At 53.0% G+C, this 15,000-nt stretch overlaps 1 pseudogene; it reads right to left on the bottom strand.

Moving 5' to 3' along the window:
- Window positions 1-2,823: 2,823 nt before the first annotated feature.
- Window positions 2,824-6,288, bottom strand: LOC134808255 (cell division cycle protein 27 homolog; annotated as a pseudogene).
- Between the last annotated feature and the right edge of the window lie 8,712 nt (window positions 6,289-15,000).

Here is a 15,000-nt window from a genome sequence, read left to right as displayed (position 1 = left end):
CTGCCTGCCTGTCTCTCTCACTCTCTCTCTCTGCGTGTCTCTCTCTCTCTTTCTTTCTCTCTGTCTCTCTCTGCCTGTCTGTCTCACTCTGTCTGTCTTCTGTCTTACTCTCTCTCTGCCTGCCTGTCTCTCTCACTCTCTCTCTGCGTGTCTCTCTCTCTCTCTCTTTCTGTCTGTTTCTCTCTGTCTCTCTCTGTCCGTGTCTGTCTTTCTTTGTCTGTCTCTCTTTGTCTTTCCTTCTCTCTGTCTCTGTCTCTCTCATTGTGTCTGTCTTCTGTCTTAGTCTCTCTGTCTCTCTCCCTGTCTGTCTGTTTGTCTCTCTCTCTCTCTCTCTGTCTTTGTCTTTCTTTCTCTCTGTCTCTGTCTCTCTGTCTCTCTCTCTGTGTGTCTGTCTTCTCTCTTACTGTCTTTCTCTGCCTGTCTGTCTGTCTGTCTCTCTCTGTCTCTCTCTCTCTCTCTCTCTCTCTCTCTCTCTCTCCCCCCCCCCCGTCGGCTGTTTCTCTGTCTCTGTCTGTGTCTCTCTTTCTGTCTGTTTCTCTCTGTCTTTCTCTCTCTGTCTCTTTCTCTCTGTCTCTCTGTCTGTCTCTGTCTCTCTCTCTCTCTCTCTCTCTCTCTCTCTCTCTGTGTGTGTGTGTGGGGGGGGGTGTGGGGGGGTGTGTGTGTCTGCCTTCTGTCTTACTCTCTTTCTCTGCCTGTCTGTCTGCCTGTCTGTTTGTCTCTCTCTCTCTCTGCCTGTCTCTCTCCCTTCCTGTCTCTGTTTCTCTCTCTTTCTGTTTCTCTCTGTCTCTGTCCATCTGTGTCTTTCTCCGTCTGTCTCTTTATCTGTCTCTCTCTCTCTCTCTTTTTCTGTCTTTCCCTCTTTGTGTATCGTTGTCTCTCTCTGTCTGTCTCTGTCTCTGTCTCTCTGTCTCTGTCTCTCTGTCTCTCTCTCTCTCTCTCTCTCTCTCTCTGTCTGTCTGTCTGTCTCGGTCTCTGGCTCTGGCTCTCGCTATCTCCCGCCCTCTCTTTTTTTTGCAAAATAAGCTCAAGTACATCTAATCTAATCCCTCACCAAGGCCCGAATTCTTAACTTCTGACATCCCAGATTTGATCTCCCTACAGAATGCTGTACAGAACTGGCGAGTTGATTTCTGGACTTGGATACCTCATAGAAACTACATAGGAATAAAGATCCAATCCTAAAATCTGGTGTGGCTTCTCCCTCGACTGTCTCGAAAAATCGTACCTCTGTTCCCCTAGGATGCCGGAAGAGTTTTCTCCATGTGCATCTGCCCGTGTCCTAAGTGATCTGTGACCGAGCCCTGTCCGTTCTGTCTCAAATATGTATGTGCAAACACTTCTCTCCATTTCCACAACTACCCACGGCCCCTTGTGGAACCACTGGCTCTTTGAAAAAAATCCCAGAAGTGGTTTTGGCTTTTTGGCTAGGAGGCCTAAGCCTGCTGAGAACTTTCCTGCCCAGGATCCTGTGTGAACAAAAGTGCCTCTGCTGGGAGCTGGGATCGTCGGGACCATGCTTGCTAGCGCTGGATGAGTCTCTGGAAGGACGCACGGGACTCCGCAAAGCTGACCTGTCCCACCGAGGTCAAATGGATACCTCTGCATTGGCCCGAGGCCTCCGAAGTACATCACCGTCACCAACCGTCACCGTCAGCATCCTTGTGAGCCTGCCCAAGACCCCGCCTCCGGGGAGACTCTTGGGAGCCCGGCCTTCATCGGCTAAAGTCCAAAGGGATGGTGACTTCCACCCACAAGGTCCCCACTGAACGGCGAAGATGTGGAGCGTAGGTCAGAGAGGGGACCGGGAGGGGAGACGTCCTGACCGGCGATGAGTTCCCTAGGCTCTGGCCACCCCACCCACGCCCCACGTCCCACGTCCCGGGCACCCGCGGGACACCGCCGCTTGATCCCCTCCTCTGTCCACAGCCGGCCCCACCCCACCACGCAACCCACGCACACACGCTGGAGGTTCCAAAAGCACACGGTGTGAATAGAGCCTGACGGAGCGAGAGCCCATTTCACGAGGTGGGAGGGGTGGGGGTGGGGTGGGTTGGGGGTTGTGGGGTCTGTGGAGAGCCCGATTCTCCCTCTTGGGTGGCTACAGGCCAGAAATGAATATCGCTTCTTGGGCGGAGGGGCTTCCTTAGGCCATCACCGCTTGCGGGACTACCTCTCAAACCCTCCCTTGAGGCCACAAAATAGATTCCACCCCACCCATCGACGTTTCCCCCCGGGTGCTGGATGTATCCTGTCAAGAGACCTGAGCCTGACACCATCGAATTAAACACCTTTACTGGCTTGGTGGGTTTGTTTGTTTCTGAGATGGAGTCTTGCTCTGTCCCCCAGGCTGGAGTGCAGCGGCGTGATCTCAGCTCACTGGAACCTCTGCCTCCTGGGTTCAAGTGATTCTCCTGTCTCAGCGCCACCATGGCCGGCTCATATCTTTTTTTTTTTTTTTTTTTAGTAGACACGGGGTTTCACCCTCTTTCATTGGTTTTCACTGGAGATTCCAGATTCGAACCACACCTCATTCTGTGCCACAGAGAGACTTCTTCTTCTTCTTCTTCTTTTTTTTTTTAAGTGCAACGCAACATGTCTGCCTTATTTGAGTGGCTTCCTATATCATTATAATTGTGTTATAGATGAAGAAAAGGTATTAAACACTGTGCTAATGATAGCGAAAGTGAAGACAAAAGAAAGGCTATCCATTTTGTGGTTAGAATAAAGGTGCTCAGTATTTAGAGCTACCTAAACACGTCAGCATTTACACTCTTCCTAGTCAAAGCTGGCCGATCTGAATAATCCTCCTTGAAACACAATTTTTGATAGGGTTAAGATTTTTTTAGGAATGCGACTCCTGCAAAAGAGCTGAACAGACAATACACATTTTAAAACATCACAACACAAGGATCAACCAGACTTGGGAAAAAATCGAAAACGACACAAGTCTTATGAAGAGAACTGAGTTCTTAAAATAGGACGGAGAACATAGCCATCGGAAGAGAAGGCAGTATTGGCAAGTTGATTGTGACGTTGGTCAGCAGTAGCTGGCACTATCTTTTTGGCCATCTTTCGGGCCACGTAACTACTACAGCAAAATGAGATATGATCCATTGAACAACATATTCGCAAATCAAAAAATGTTTCCGTAATATAATGCTTCAGATTTAGAAGCAAATCAAATGATAGAACGCCACTGCTGTAATAAGTCACCCCAAAGACCACCGTATCTGACAAAATAACTACCACAGGGTTATGACTTCAGAATTATACTTTCTCTTGATATTTACTTATGTATGTATTTATTTTTTTAATGTATTTCTCTTGAGACGGCGTCTCGCTCTGTCGCCCAGGCTGGAGTGCAATGGTGTGATCTCGGCTCACTGCAACCGCCACCTCTCCGGGTTCAAGCGATTCTCCTGCCTCAGCCTCCCGAGTAGCTGGGACTACAGGGGCCCACCACCACGCCCAGCTAATCTTTATACTTTTAATAGAGACGGGGTTTCACCGTGTTGGCCCGGATGGTCTCGATCTCTTGACCTCGTGACCCGCCCGCCTCGGCCTCCCAAAGTGCTGGGATGACAGGCGTGAGCCACTGCGCCCGGCCTTCTCTTGACGTTTAAACTATGAAGTCAGTCCAGAAAAATGCAATCAATGTCAACGGTGAGTATGCTGTTGAGGCAGAGGGAGGACCACACTTTCTCATGTCTTATTCAGTTGATCACAATAGGACCTAGGTAGTAATTTCCTATGTGCCCACTTATACACGAGTACAAAAGAGTAAAACAGAGAGACCGCTACATGAAAGGGTACGTGAAGTTCTTCATAGTAACTCCGTAAACTGGAACACTGTCAAAAAGCAGCAGCTCGTGAGTTGTTTCCATCTATTTTTCTATTCTCCAATAAGCGAACTATGCTATTCCTTTCCAATCTCCCAAGCGCTCCTTGTCCCCATCACCACTTCGGTGCTCGAAGAAAAAGTAACGAATCAAGTCACACAACTAAAGAAACACATACACGAACCAAAGACAACTACAGCGTCTGCAAAAGTTTGCTAGAAGACTGAAACTGTTGAGTATAAGGATCTGGTATTCTAGGATCATGAGTTCATTTCAGAGTTTGTTCAAGACATACGTTTCATAAGGAAACATCTTAGTTAGAAGTTATTCAGCACTATGTACCATCCCTAAGTATTTTTAACCAAATTCGTGACAATAAAGAGCTATCTAACCAGAAAAACTAGCGAGTACCGGCACCATCCATAGGGCTTTGTCTTTACACTTCATTACCACTTACCATGCCTTACAATGTCTGGGATTGACCCTGATAGCATTTCGAAAACAAGCTGATGCTTTGTCCAATTCTTCAGTGAAGACAAGCTCACGCCCTAATGCACTATAGGCATAAGCATCATTTGGATCCACTTCGAGAGTTCTCTGGAAGAATTGAATCGCAATATCGTGTTCCCGTTGCAGACCGAAACAGTTCCCTGCAGCACACCAGGCCTCTGGCTGGCGAAGTTTTATCCCTGTCTGTGAAGTCTTTGGACAGAACTGAAAGAGCAACATCTTTCGGAGGATGCCAAAGTGTTGTAGAGCAGATCTCCATGCCTTCGACTCTGTAATTCTCAATCCTTCTAACCTCTGAGAATTTTCTTTCAGCTTGCGTGGACTCTGAAAGTTTAAAATAGGCCCTTCCAATTTGGCACGGTACCCAACCGGTATTGCGGTGGTGAGAAGCTAGATGGCTCAAGATACTGACTGACAGCTTCTTTGCCGTGGTGAGAACACAAAGCTAAATAACCTTTCCCCCTTTCACGAGGAAGGCTCATCAAGCCTTCCGCTGCTGCTGCTTTTTGTAGATTAAAAGCCTGAATCTGAGGCGCGATTGCGGCTATTTTCCCTTCTGGAATGATGGAAGAGTCCCATTTTGTCACTTCCATGGCTATCACTTACGTTCGGTGGAGTTATTCCTCCTTTATTAGCTTTACTTTTTGTTTTTCTGTTTGGGATTTTAGGTGGAAACTTCCCTTTTAATTTTCTCCTATTCTCCTCGGTTGTGGAGCTGTCACTAGTCAAGAGTCGTGAATTTCTTCGAGGCGGCGCATTTGGGGGAGATGCCGTAGTGGGGCTCAATACCTGAGGTGTTGCCCTTGTCGGCGCACCAGAACTTTGTGTTTTTGCAAGAATTGGGGTTACCTTTCGGCTCTTTCCCCTCTGCGAGAAGACAGACTGTGTTCCGGTTTGGCCGATTCTGGCAACAGACTTTTTTGAAGGGGCTCCGGCGGATGGCACGTCAACGACAGAAGGTGTCTAATACCAGTGCAGTTTTGTCCATAGGATCCGTCTCCGGGACTTGGGGCTTCTAATGGCAAAATGCCAACGCTTGGGGCTCATGGACTAACTGCTGCTGGTCCTCCTAATACACTTCGACCAGTTTTTGGTTTATGTTGAACCTGTTTAGATCATATGGAAGTTCCTGTTCCCAGTGGGACCGTATCAGGTGAAAGGACAGCTGAATCGATAGAAGACACTGGGGAGTCTGTATTCAAGGAGTACTTTGAATTGGAAGATTCTCAATTCAATCCGTTTAATTCAACGGTGTCCTGGGGTGTTTCCGTAAGAACGGTCTCAGGCTGTCTGTGACATAAACTAGGACGAGGTCCCAGTGTTTTGGCGCAACACTTGGACAGGCAGTTGCTAAAGCTCTCTAGAGATGTGAATCAAAATGTTTGGTCAGGATCTGGCTTTTCCCCCCTGTTTCACATCATGATTCAAAGGGACACCAGAGGAAAGGATTTCAACGAAGGCTCTTTTGGTCACATTCTGACCCTTTGGTAAGCCGATCTGCCTTGCAATATACATGTCCCAACGATGGAAGGGGAAAGCGAGCTGAATCAGCGAACTCAGGAACAATAATATCATCATGGCTTTTCTGCTTATGAAACACTCCACCCGATAAGATTTGATCCCCTTCTGCAAGCTTGCTGAGACCAACACAACATTTCGCAAGCAGGTATTTGCATTGCGGTGTAGTACAACTGTGTCCTTTCCAGAGTCTATATGTTTTATAGGCCTTTCCTGAGCGGTAAGAAGAGGTTGCCAGTAAAAAACAAGGCTTCTTCTGAGTGTACTTCTGCATAGAGGCGTTCTGCGAGGAAAACCGCATCTCGGTAGGCATAGTGGCTTCGTGCTTGCCATATAGCAGCCTGGACGGGTCCCTGCAGCACCGCCATCCTCGAGGCTCAGGCCCACTTTCTGCAGTGCCTCAGGCACCGCCCCCCCACCCCCCCACCCCCCACCCCCATAGCGGCTCCGGCCCGGCCAGCCCCGGCTCATTTAAAGTCACCAGCGACCGTTACCGACCGTTTACCGTGGGATGGGGGAGTCCGAGCCAGAATGACTTCTTTATCCTGCCGACTCTGGAAAGCCCGGCCCCTTGTGATCCATTGCAAACCGAGAGTCACCTCGTGTTTAGAACACGGATCCACTCCCAAGTTCAGTGGGGGGATGTGAGGGATGCGGCAGGTAGGACGAAGGACTCTCTTCCTTCTGATTCGGTCTGCACAGTGGGGCCTAGGGCTGGAGCTCTCTCTGTGCGGACCGCTGACTCCCTCTACCTTGGGTTCCATCGGCCCCACCCTGGAACGCGGGCCTTGGCAGATTCTGGCCCTTCCTGGCCCTTCAGTCGCTGTCAGAAACCCCATCTCGTGCTCGGATGCCCCGAGTGACTGTGGCTCGCACCTCTCCGGAAACATTGGAAATCTCTCCTCTACGCGCGGCCACCTGAAACCACAGGAGCTCGGGACACACGTGCTTTCGGGAGAGAATGCTGAGAGTCTCTTGCCGACTCTCTCTTGACTTGAGTTCTTCGTGGGTGCGTGGTTAAGACGTAGTGAGACCAGATGTATTAACTCAGGCCGGGTGCTGGTGGCTCGCGCCTGTAACCCCAGCACTTTGGGAGGCCGAGGCCGTAGGATCCCTCGAGGAATCGCCTAACCCTGGGGAGGTTGAGGCTGCAGTGAGTGAGCCATAATTGTGTCACTGCGCTCCAGTCTGGGCGAAAGACAGAATGAGGCCCTGCCACAGGCAGGCAGGCAGGCAGGCAGGCAGGCAGGCAGGCAGGCAGGCAGGCAGAAAGACAACAGCTGTATTATGTTCTTGTCAGGGTAGGAAGCAAAAATAACAGAATACAGCACTTATTTTTTTTTTTCCCCTTCGGACGGAGTTTCACTCTTGGTGCCCACGCTGGAGTGCAGTGGCACCATCTCGGCTCACCGCAACCTCCACCTCTCGCGTTCAAACGATTCTCCTGCCTCAGCCTCCTGAGTAGCTGGGATTACAGGCAGGGGCCACCACACCCGGCTGATTTTGTATTGTTAGTAGAGACGGCATTTCTCCATGTGGGTCAGGCTGGTCTCGAACTGGCGACCCCAGTGGATCTGCCCGCCTCGCCCTCCCAAAGTGCTGGGGTGACAGGCGTGAGCCATCGTGACCGGCCGGCTACGTTTTTTTTTTTAAATTATTTTACTTTTTTTTAGTTTTCAATTTTAATCTATTTATTTATTTATTTACATTTATTGATTTATGTATTTACTTATTTATTTATTTTCGAGACAGACTCTCGCTCTGTTGCCCAGACTGGAGTGCAGCGGCGCGATTTCGGCTCACTGCAAGCTCTGCCTCCCGGGTTCACGCCATTCTCCTGCCTCAGCCTCCCAAGTAGCCGGGACTACAGGCGCCCACCACTGTGCCTGGCTGACTTTTTGTATTTTGAGTAGAGATGGGGTTTCACTGTGGTAGCCAGGATGGTCTCGATCTCCTGACCCTGTGATCCGTCCACCTCGGCCTCCCAAAGTGCTGGGATGACAGGCGTGAGCCACCGCCCCCGGCCTATTTATCTATTTATTAACTTTGAGTCCAGGTTATGAAACCAGTTAGTTTTTGTAATTTTTTTTTTTTTTTTTTTTTTTTTTGAGACGAGGTTTCACCGTGTTGCCAAGGCTTGGGCCGAGGGATCCACCGGCCCTCGGCCTCCCAAAAGTGCGGGGATGACAGGCGCGAGCCTACGGCGCCCGGACCCCCCCTTCCCCCCTCCCCCGCTTGTCTTCCCGACAGACAGTTTCACGGCAGAGCGTTTGGCTGGCGTGCTTAAATTCATTCTCAATAGAAATTTGGGGCGTCAGCTTCTGGCCTCATGGACTCTGAGCTGAGGAGTCCCCTGGTCTGTCTATCACAGGACCGTACACGTAAGGAGGAGAAAAATCGTAACGTTCAAAGTCAGTCATTTTGTGATACAGAAATACACAGATTCACCCAAAACACAGAAACCAGTCTTTTAGAAATGGCCTTAGTCCTGCTGTCCGTGCCAGTGATTCTTTTCAGTTTGGACCTTGACTGAGAGAATTCCCAGTCGGTCTCTCGTCTCTGGACGGAAGTTCCAGATGATCCGATGGGTGGGGGACTTAGGCTGCGTCCCCCCAGGAGCCCTGGTCGATTAGTTGTGGGGATCGCTTTGGAGGGCGCGGTGACCCACTGTGCTGTGGGAGCCTCCATCCTTCCCCCCACCCCCTCCCCAGGGGATCCCAATTCATTCCGGGCTGACACTGTCACTGGCAGACGTCGGGCATCACCTAGCGGTCACTGTGACTCTGAAAACGGAGGCCTCACAGAGGAAGGGAGCACCAGGCCGCCTGCGCACAGCCTGGGGCAACTGTGTCTTCTCCACCGCCCCCACCCCCACCTCCAAGTTCCTCCCTCCTTTGTTGCCTAGGAAATCGCCACTTTGACGACTGGGTCTGATTGACCTTTGATCAGGCAAAAACGAACACACAAATAAATAAATAAAATAACACAAAAGTAACTAACTGAATAAAATAAGTCAATACAATCCATTGCAATGCAATAAAATACCACACGATACGATAGGATACAATACAATACAATACAATACAATACAATACAATACAATACAATACAATAGGCCGGGTGCGGTGGCTCATGCCTGTCATCCCATCACTTTGGGAGGCCGAGGTGGACGCATCACCTGAAGTCGGGAGTTGGAGACAAGCCCGACCAACATGGAGAAATCCCGTCTCAATTGAAAATACAAAACTAGCCGGGCGCGGTGGCACATGCCTCTAATCCCAGCTGCTAGGAAGGCTGAGGCAGGAGAATCGCTTGAACCTGGGAAGCGGAGGTTGCGGTGAGCCGAGATTGCGCCATCGCACTCCAGTCTGAGCAAAAACAGCGAAACTCCGTCTCAAAAATAAATAAATAAATAAATACACAAATACATAAATTAAAATAAATAAATACAATGCAATAAAATAAATGGGCCCTGCGCGGTGGCTCAAGCCTGTCACCCCCTCACTTTGGGAGGCCAAGGCCGGTGGATCAAGAGGCGGTCAGACCAACAGGGCCAGTATGGTGAAACCCCGTCTCTACTCACAATACACAGAATTAGCCGGGCGCCGTGCTGTGCTGTACTGTCTGTAATCCCAGCTACTCGGGAGGCCGAGCTGAGGCAGGAGAATCGCTTGAACCTGGGAGGTGGAGGTTGCAGTGAGCCGAGATCGTGCCACTGCACCCCAGCCTGGGCGACAGAGCGAGACTCCGTCTCAAAAAAATGAAAATGAAAATGAAATGCAACAAAATAATTAAAAAGTGAGTTTCCGGGGAAAAAGAAAAAACAACAACAACAACAACAACAACAACAACAAAAAACAACCCCACCGTGACATCCACGTACGTACGCCTCTCGCCTTTCGAGGCATCAAACACGTTAGGAATTATGCGTGATTTCTTTTTTTTAACTTAATTTTATTTTATTCTCATGATTTCTGTTTCGAGACGGAGTCTCGGAGGCCCGCCCTCCCTCCGTCCCATTCCCTGGTTGCCCAGACAACCTCAGGAGACAGACCCTGGCTGGGCCAGATTGTTCTTCTCCTCGGTCGATGGTTTCCTTGTCTTTCTTCGTGTCTTTAACCCGCGTGGACTCTTCCGCTCGGGTTTGACAGATGGCAGCTCCACTTTAGGCCTTGTTGTTGTTGGGGACTTTCCCGATTCTCCCCAGATGTAGTGAAAGCAGGTAGATTTGCCTTGCCTGGCCTTGCCTTTTCTTTCTTTCTTTCTTTCTTTCTTTCTTTCTTTCTTTCTTTCTTTCTTTCTTTCTTATTACTTTCTTTTTTTCTTCTTCTTCTTCCTTTTTTTTTTTTTTTTTTTTTTTTTTGAGACAGAGTTTCACTCTTGTTGCCCAGGCTAGAGGGCAATGGCGCGATCTCGGCTCACCGCACCCTCCGCCTCCCAGGTTCAAGCGATTCTCCTGCCTCGGCCTCCTGATTAGCTGGGATTACAGGCATGGGCCACCGTGCCTGGCTGATGTTTGTACTTTTAGTAGAGACGGTGTTTTTCCATGTTGGTCAGGCTGGTCTCCAACTCCCAACCTCAGGTGGTCCGCCTGCCTTGGCCTCCCAAAGTGCTGGGATGACAGGGGTGAGCCACAGCGCCCAGCCTCTCTCTCTCTCTGTCTCTCTCTCTCTCTCTCTCTCTCTCGCTTGCTTGCTTGCTTGCTTTCGTGCTTTCTTGCTTCCTTGTTTTCTTTCTTTCTTTTGTTTCTTTCTTGCTTGCTTTCTTGCTTGCTTGTTTTCTTGCTTTCTTGCTTTCTTTTCTTTCTTGCTTGCTTGCTTTCTGGCTTTCCTTTCTTTTTCTCTCTTGCTTTCTTGCTTGCTTGCTTTCGTGCTGTCTTGTTTTCTTGCTTTCTTGCTTGCTTGCTTGCTTTCGTGCTTTCTTGCTTTCTTGTTTTCTTGCTTTCTTGCTTTCTTTTGTTTCTTTCTTGCTTTCTTTTCTTTCTTGCTTGCTTTCTTTTCTTTTTCTTTCTTTCTTGCTTGCTTTCTTGCTTTCTTGTTTTCTTGCTTTCTTGCTTGCTTTCGTGCTTTCTTGTTTTCTTGCTTTCTTTCTTTTGTTTCCTTCTTTCTTGCTCTCTCGCTTGCTTGCTTGCTTTCGTGCTTTCTTGTTTTCTTGGTTTCTTTCTTTCTTTCTTTTGTTTCTTTCTTGCTTGCTTTCTTGCTTTCTTGTTTTCTTGCTTTCTTGCTTTCTTTCCTGCTTTCTTTCTGGCTTTGTTTTCTTTCTAGCTTTCTTTTCTTTCTTGCTTTCTTTTCTTTTTCTTTCTTTCTTTCTTGCTTTCTTGCTTTCTCTTCTCTTTCTTTCTATCTTTCCTGCTTTTTTGCTTTCTTGCTTGCTTTCTTGCTTGCTTTCTTGCTTGCTTGCTTTCTGTCTTTTCTTTCTTTCTTTCTTTCTTTCTTTCTTTCTTTCTTTCTGTTTCGTCCTTTTGAGACAGAGTTTCACTCTTGGTTCCACGGCTAGAGTGCAATGGCGCGATCTTGGCTCACCGCACCTTCCGCCTCCCGGGTTCGAGGGCTTCTCCTGCCTCAGCCTCCTGATTAGCGGGGATTACAGGGAGGCACCCCCACGCCTGGCTTGGCTGATGTTTGCGTTTTTAGTAGGCACACCGTGTCTCTCCGTGTTGGTCAGGCTGGCCTCCGACTCCCGACCTCATGTGATGCGCCCACCTCGGCCTCTCGAAGTGCTGGGATGACGGGCGTGAGCCACCGTGCCCGGCCTGTTGACTCATTTCGTTTTTTTTCTTTCTTTCCTTTCCATGTATTTACTGACGTTTATTAATGTGAACATTTTTGTACATTTGTATGTAAACGACAATGCGTATATCTTTGCATTTACTACTCTCGTGTGTAGTAAACACGTACCGATTGTATAGAAACATCCTTCTATATGATAGATGTAGGTGTTTCTGTGATACAAATAAATACACATCGCTCTACAGAGAAGCGATCGTCGAGAAATACGTTTACGTTTACGTACAAAAAGTGTTGTATTTATGTTTATAAATGAACAGGTGTACGTACTTATCTCTGTTTTCTTTCTTCCTCTCCTTTACGTTTTTCTTCCTTCCTTTCTTCCTTTCTCTCCTTCTGTAGGTTTTTCTTCCTCTCTTCCTTTCCTTCTCTCTCTCTTTCTGATCTTTTCTCCTTCGTGCTTTATTTCTCTTTCGTTCCCTGTCTCTCCTTCTTTTTTCTTTCCTCTCTGTTTCTTTTTCCCTTCTTTCCTTCGTTTCTTTCCTCATTCTTTCTCTCTTTTTCATGTTTCTTTCCTTTCCGTCTGTCTTTTAAAAATGGAGTGTTTCAAAAGTTTTCTCTGTGTATCGACGTTTTTTAAATTGTCTCTCTTTTCTCCATTGTCTTCCTCCCTCCCTCCCTCCCTGCTCCCTTCCCTCCCTCCTTCCCTTTCACCATCTGTCTCTTTTCCCCATTCCCCGCCCCCCCCCCCCCCGTCTGTCTCTGCGTGGATTCCGGAAGAGCCTATGCATTTTGCCTCTCCGTGTGTCTGCAGCGACCCGCGACCGAGTCCTTGTGTGTTCTTTCTCCCTCCCTCCCTCCCTCCCTGCTTCCGAGATGCATCTCCGAACACCCACGCGCCGTGGGTTGTCTTCTGACTCTGTCGCGGTCGAGGCAGAGACGCGTTTTGGGCACCGTGTGTGTGGGGTTGGGGCAGAGGGGCTGCGTTTTCGGCCTCGGGAAGAGCTTCTCGGCTCACGGTTTCGCTTTTGCGGTCCACGGGCCGCCCTGCCTGCCATCCGGATCTGTCTCGCTGACGTTCGCGGCGGTCGTCGGGCTCCATCTGGCGGCCGCTTTTAGATCGTGCTCTCGGCTTCCGGAGCTGCGGTGGCAGCTGCCGAGGGAGGGGACCGTCCCCGCTGTGAGCTGTGCAGAGCTCCGGAAAGCCCGCGGTCGTCAGCCCGGCTGGCCCGGTGGCGCCAGAGCTGTGGCGCGTCGCTTGTGAGTCAGAGCTCTGGCGTGCAGGTTTATGTGGGGGAGAGGCCGTCGCTGCGCTTCTGGGCCCGAGCCGGGCGTGGGGCTGCCCGGGCCGGTCGACCAGCGCGCCGCAGCTCCCGAGGCCCGAGCCGCGACCCGCGGGGACCCGCCGCGCGTGGCGCGGGAGGCTGGGGACGCCCTTCCCGGCCCGGTCGCGGGTCCGTCCGCGCTCATCCTGGCCGTCTGAGGCGGCGGCCGAATTCGTTTCCGAGTCCCCGTGGGGAGCCGGGGACCGTCCTGCCCCCGTCCCCCGGGTGCCGGGGAGCGGTCCCCGGGCCGGGCCGCGGTCCCTCTGCCGCGATCCTTTCTGGCGAGTCTCCGTGCGGAGTCGGAGAGCGCTCCCTGAGCGCGCGTGCGGCCCGAGAGGTCGCGCCTGGCCGGCCTTCGGTCCCTCGTGTGTCCCGGTCGTAGGAGGGGCCGGCCGAAAATGCTTCCGGCTCCCGCTCTGGGGACACGGGCCGGCCCCCTGCGTGTGGCACGGGCGGCCGGGAGGGCGTCCCTGGCCCGGCGCTGCTCCCGCGTGTGTCCCGGGGTTGACCAGAGGGCCCCGGGCGCTCCGTGTGTGGCTGCGATGGTGGCGTTTTTGGGGACAGGTGTCCGTGTCGCGCGTTTCCTGGGCCGGCGGCGTGGTCGGTGACACGACCTCCTGGCCCCGGGGGAGGTATATCTTTCACTCCGAGTCTGCATCTTGGGCCACCGGGTTATTGCTGACACGCTGTCCTCTGGCGACCTGTCGCTGGAGAGGTTGGGACTCCGGATGCGTGCGGGGCTCTGGCCTACCGGTGACCCGGCTAGCCGGCCGTGCTCCTGCTTGAGCCGCCTGCTGGGGCCCGCGGGCCTGCTGTCCTCTCGCGCGCCCGGGCGTGTCCCGACTCCCGGTGCCGGCCCGGGTCCGGGTCTGGGTCTCTGACCCGCCTGGGGGCGGCGGGGAAGGCGGCGAGGGCCACCGTGCCCCCGTGCACTCTCCGCTGCGGGCGCCCGGGGCGGCCGCGACAACCCCACCCCGCTGGCTCCGTGCCGTGCGTGTCAGGCGTTCTCGTCTCCGCTGGGTTGTCCGCCGCCCCTTCCCCGGAGCAGGGCGTCGGCCGGCCGGCCGGCCGACCTCCGCTCCCGGGGGGCTCTTCGTGATCGATGTGGTGACGTCGTGCTCTCCCGGGCCGGGTCCGAGCCGCGACGGGCGAGGGGCGGACGTTCGTGGCGAACGGGACCGTTCTTCTCGCTCCGCCCCGCGGGGTCCCCTCGTCTCTCCTCTCCCCGCCTGCGGGTGGCGCGTGTGGGGGAGGCGTGTGGGGTGCGGAGCCCGGCCTGACCTCGCCGTCCCGCCCGCTGCCTTCTGCGTCGCGGGGCGGGTCGGCGGGGTCCTCTGACGCGGCAGGCACCCCTCGCTGTCGCCTCCAGTGGTTGTGGACTTGCGGGCGGCCCCCCTCCGCGGCGGCCCGTCGTGCTGCCCTCTCGGGGGGTGTGCGCGAGCGTCGGCTCCGCTTGGGCCTTTGCGGTGCTCCTGGAGCGCTCCGGGTTGTCCCTCAGGTGCCCGAGGCCGAGCGGTGGTGTGTCGTTCCCGCCCCCAGCGCCCCCTCCTCCGGTCGCCGCCGCGGTGTCCGCGCGTGGGTCCTGAGGGAGCTCGTCGGTGTGGGGTTCGAGGCGGTCGAGGGAGACGAGACGCGCCCCTCCCACGCGGGGAAGGGCGTCCGCCTGGTCCGGCGAGCGCACGTCCCGTGCTCCCCTCTGGCGGGTGCGCGCGGGCCGTGTGAGCGATCGCGGTGGGTTCGGGCCGGTGGCGCGTGCGCCGGCCGGCCGCCGAGGGGCTGCCGTTCTGCCTCCGACCGGTAGTGTGTGGGTTGACTTCGGGGGTGCTTTGCCTCGGAAGGAAGGAGGCGGGTGGACGGGGGGGCCTCGTGGGGTTGCGCGCACGCGCGCACCAGCCGGGCCCCCGCCCTGACCGCGGACGCTCAAGGTGGCCGCACGCAGGTGTTTCCTCGTACTGCAGGCCCCCTCCCTTCCCCAGGCGTCCCTCGGCGCCTCTGCGGGCCCGAGGAGGGGCGGCTGGCGTGTGGGGGAGTGTGACCCACCCTCGGTGAGAAAGCCTTCTCTAGCGATCCGAGAGGCGTGCC

This window comes from Pan troglodytes, chromosome 15 (assembly GCF_028858775.2).
Source record: "Pan troglodytes isolate AG18354 chromosome 15, NHGRI_mPanTro3-v2.0_pri, whole genome shotgun sequence".
NCBI lineage: Eukaryota > Metazoa > Chordata > Mammalia > Primates > Hominidae > Pan > Pan troglodytes.
The sequence above is the reverse complement of the archived record's forward strand: the minus strand, read 5'-3'. Positions and strand labels throughout refer to the sequence as shown.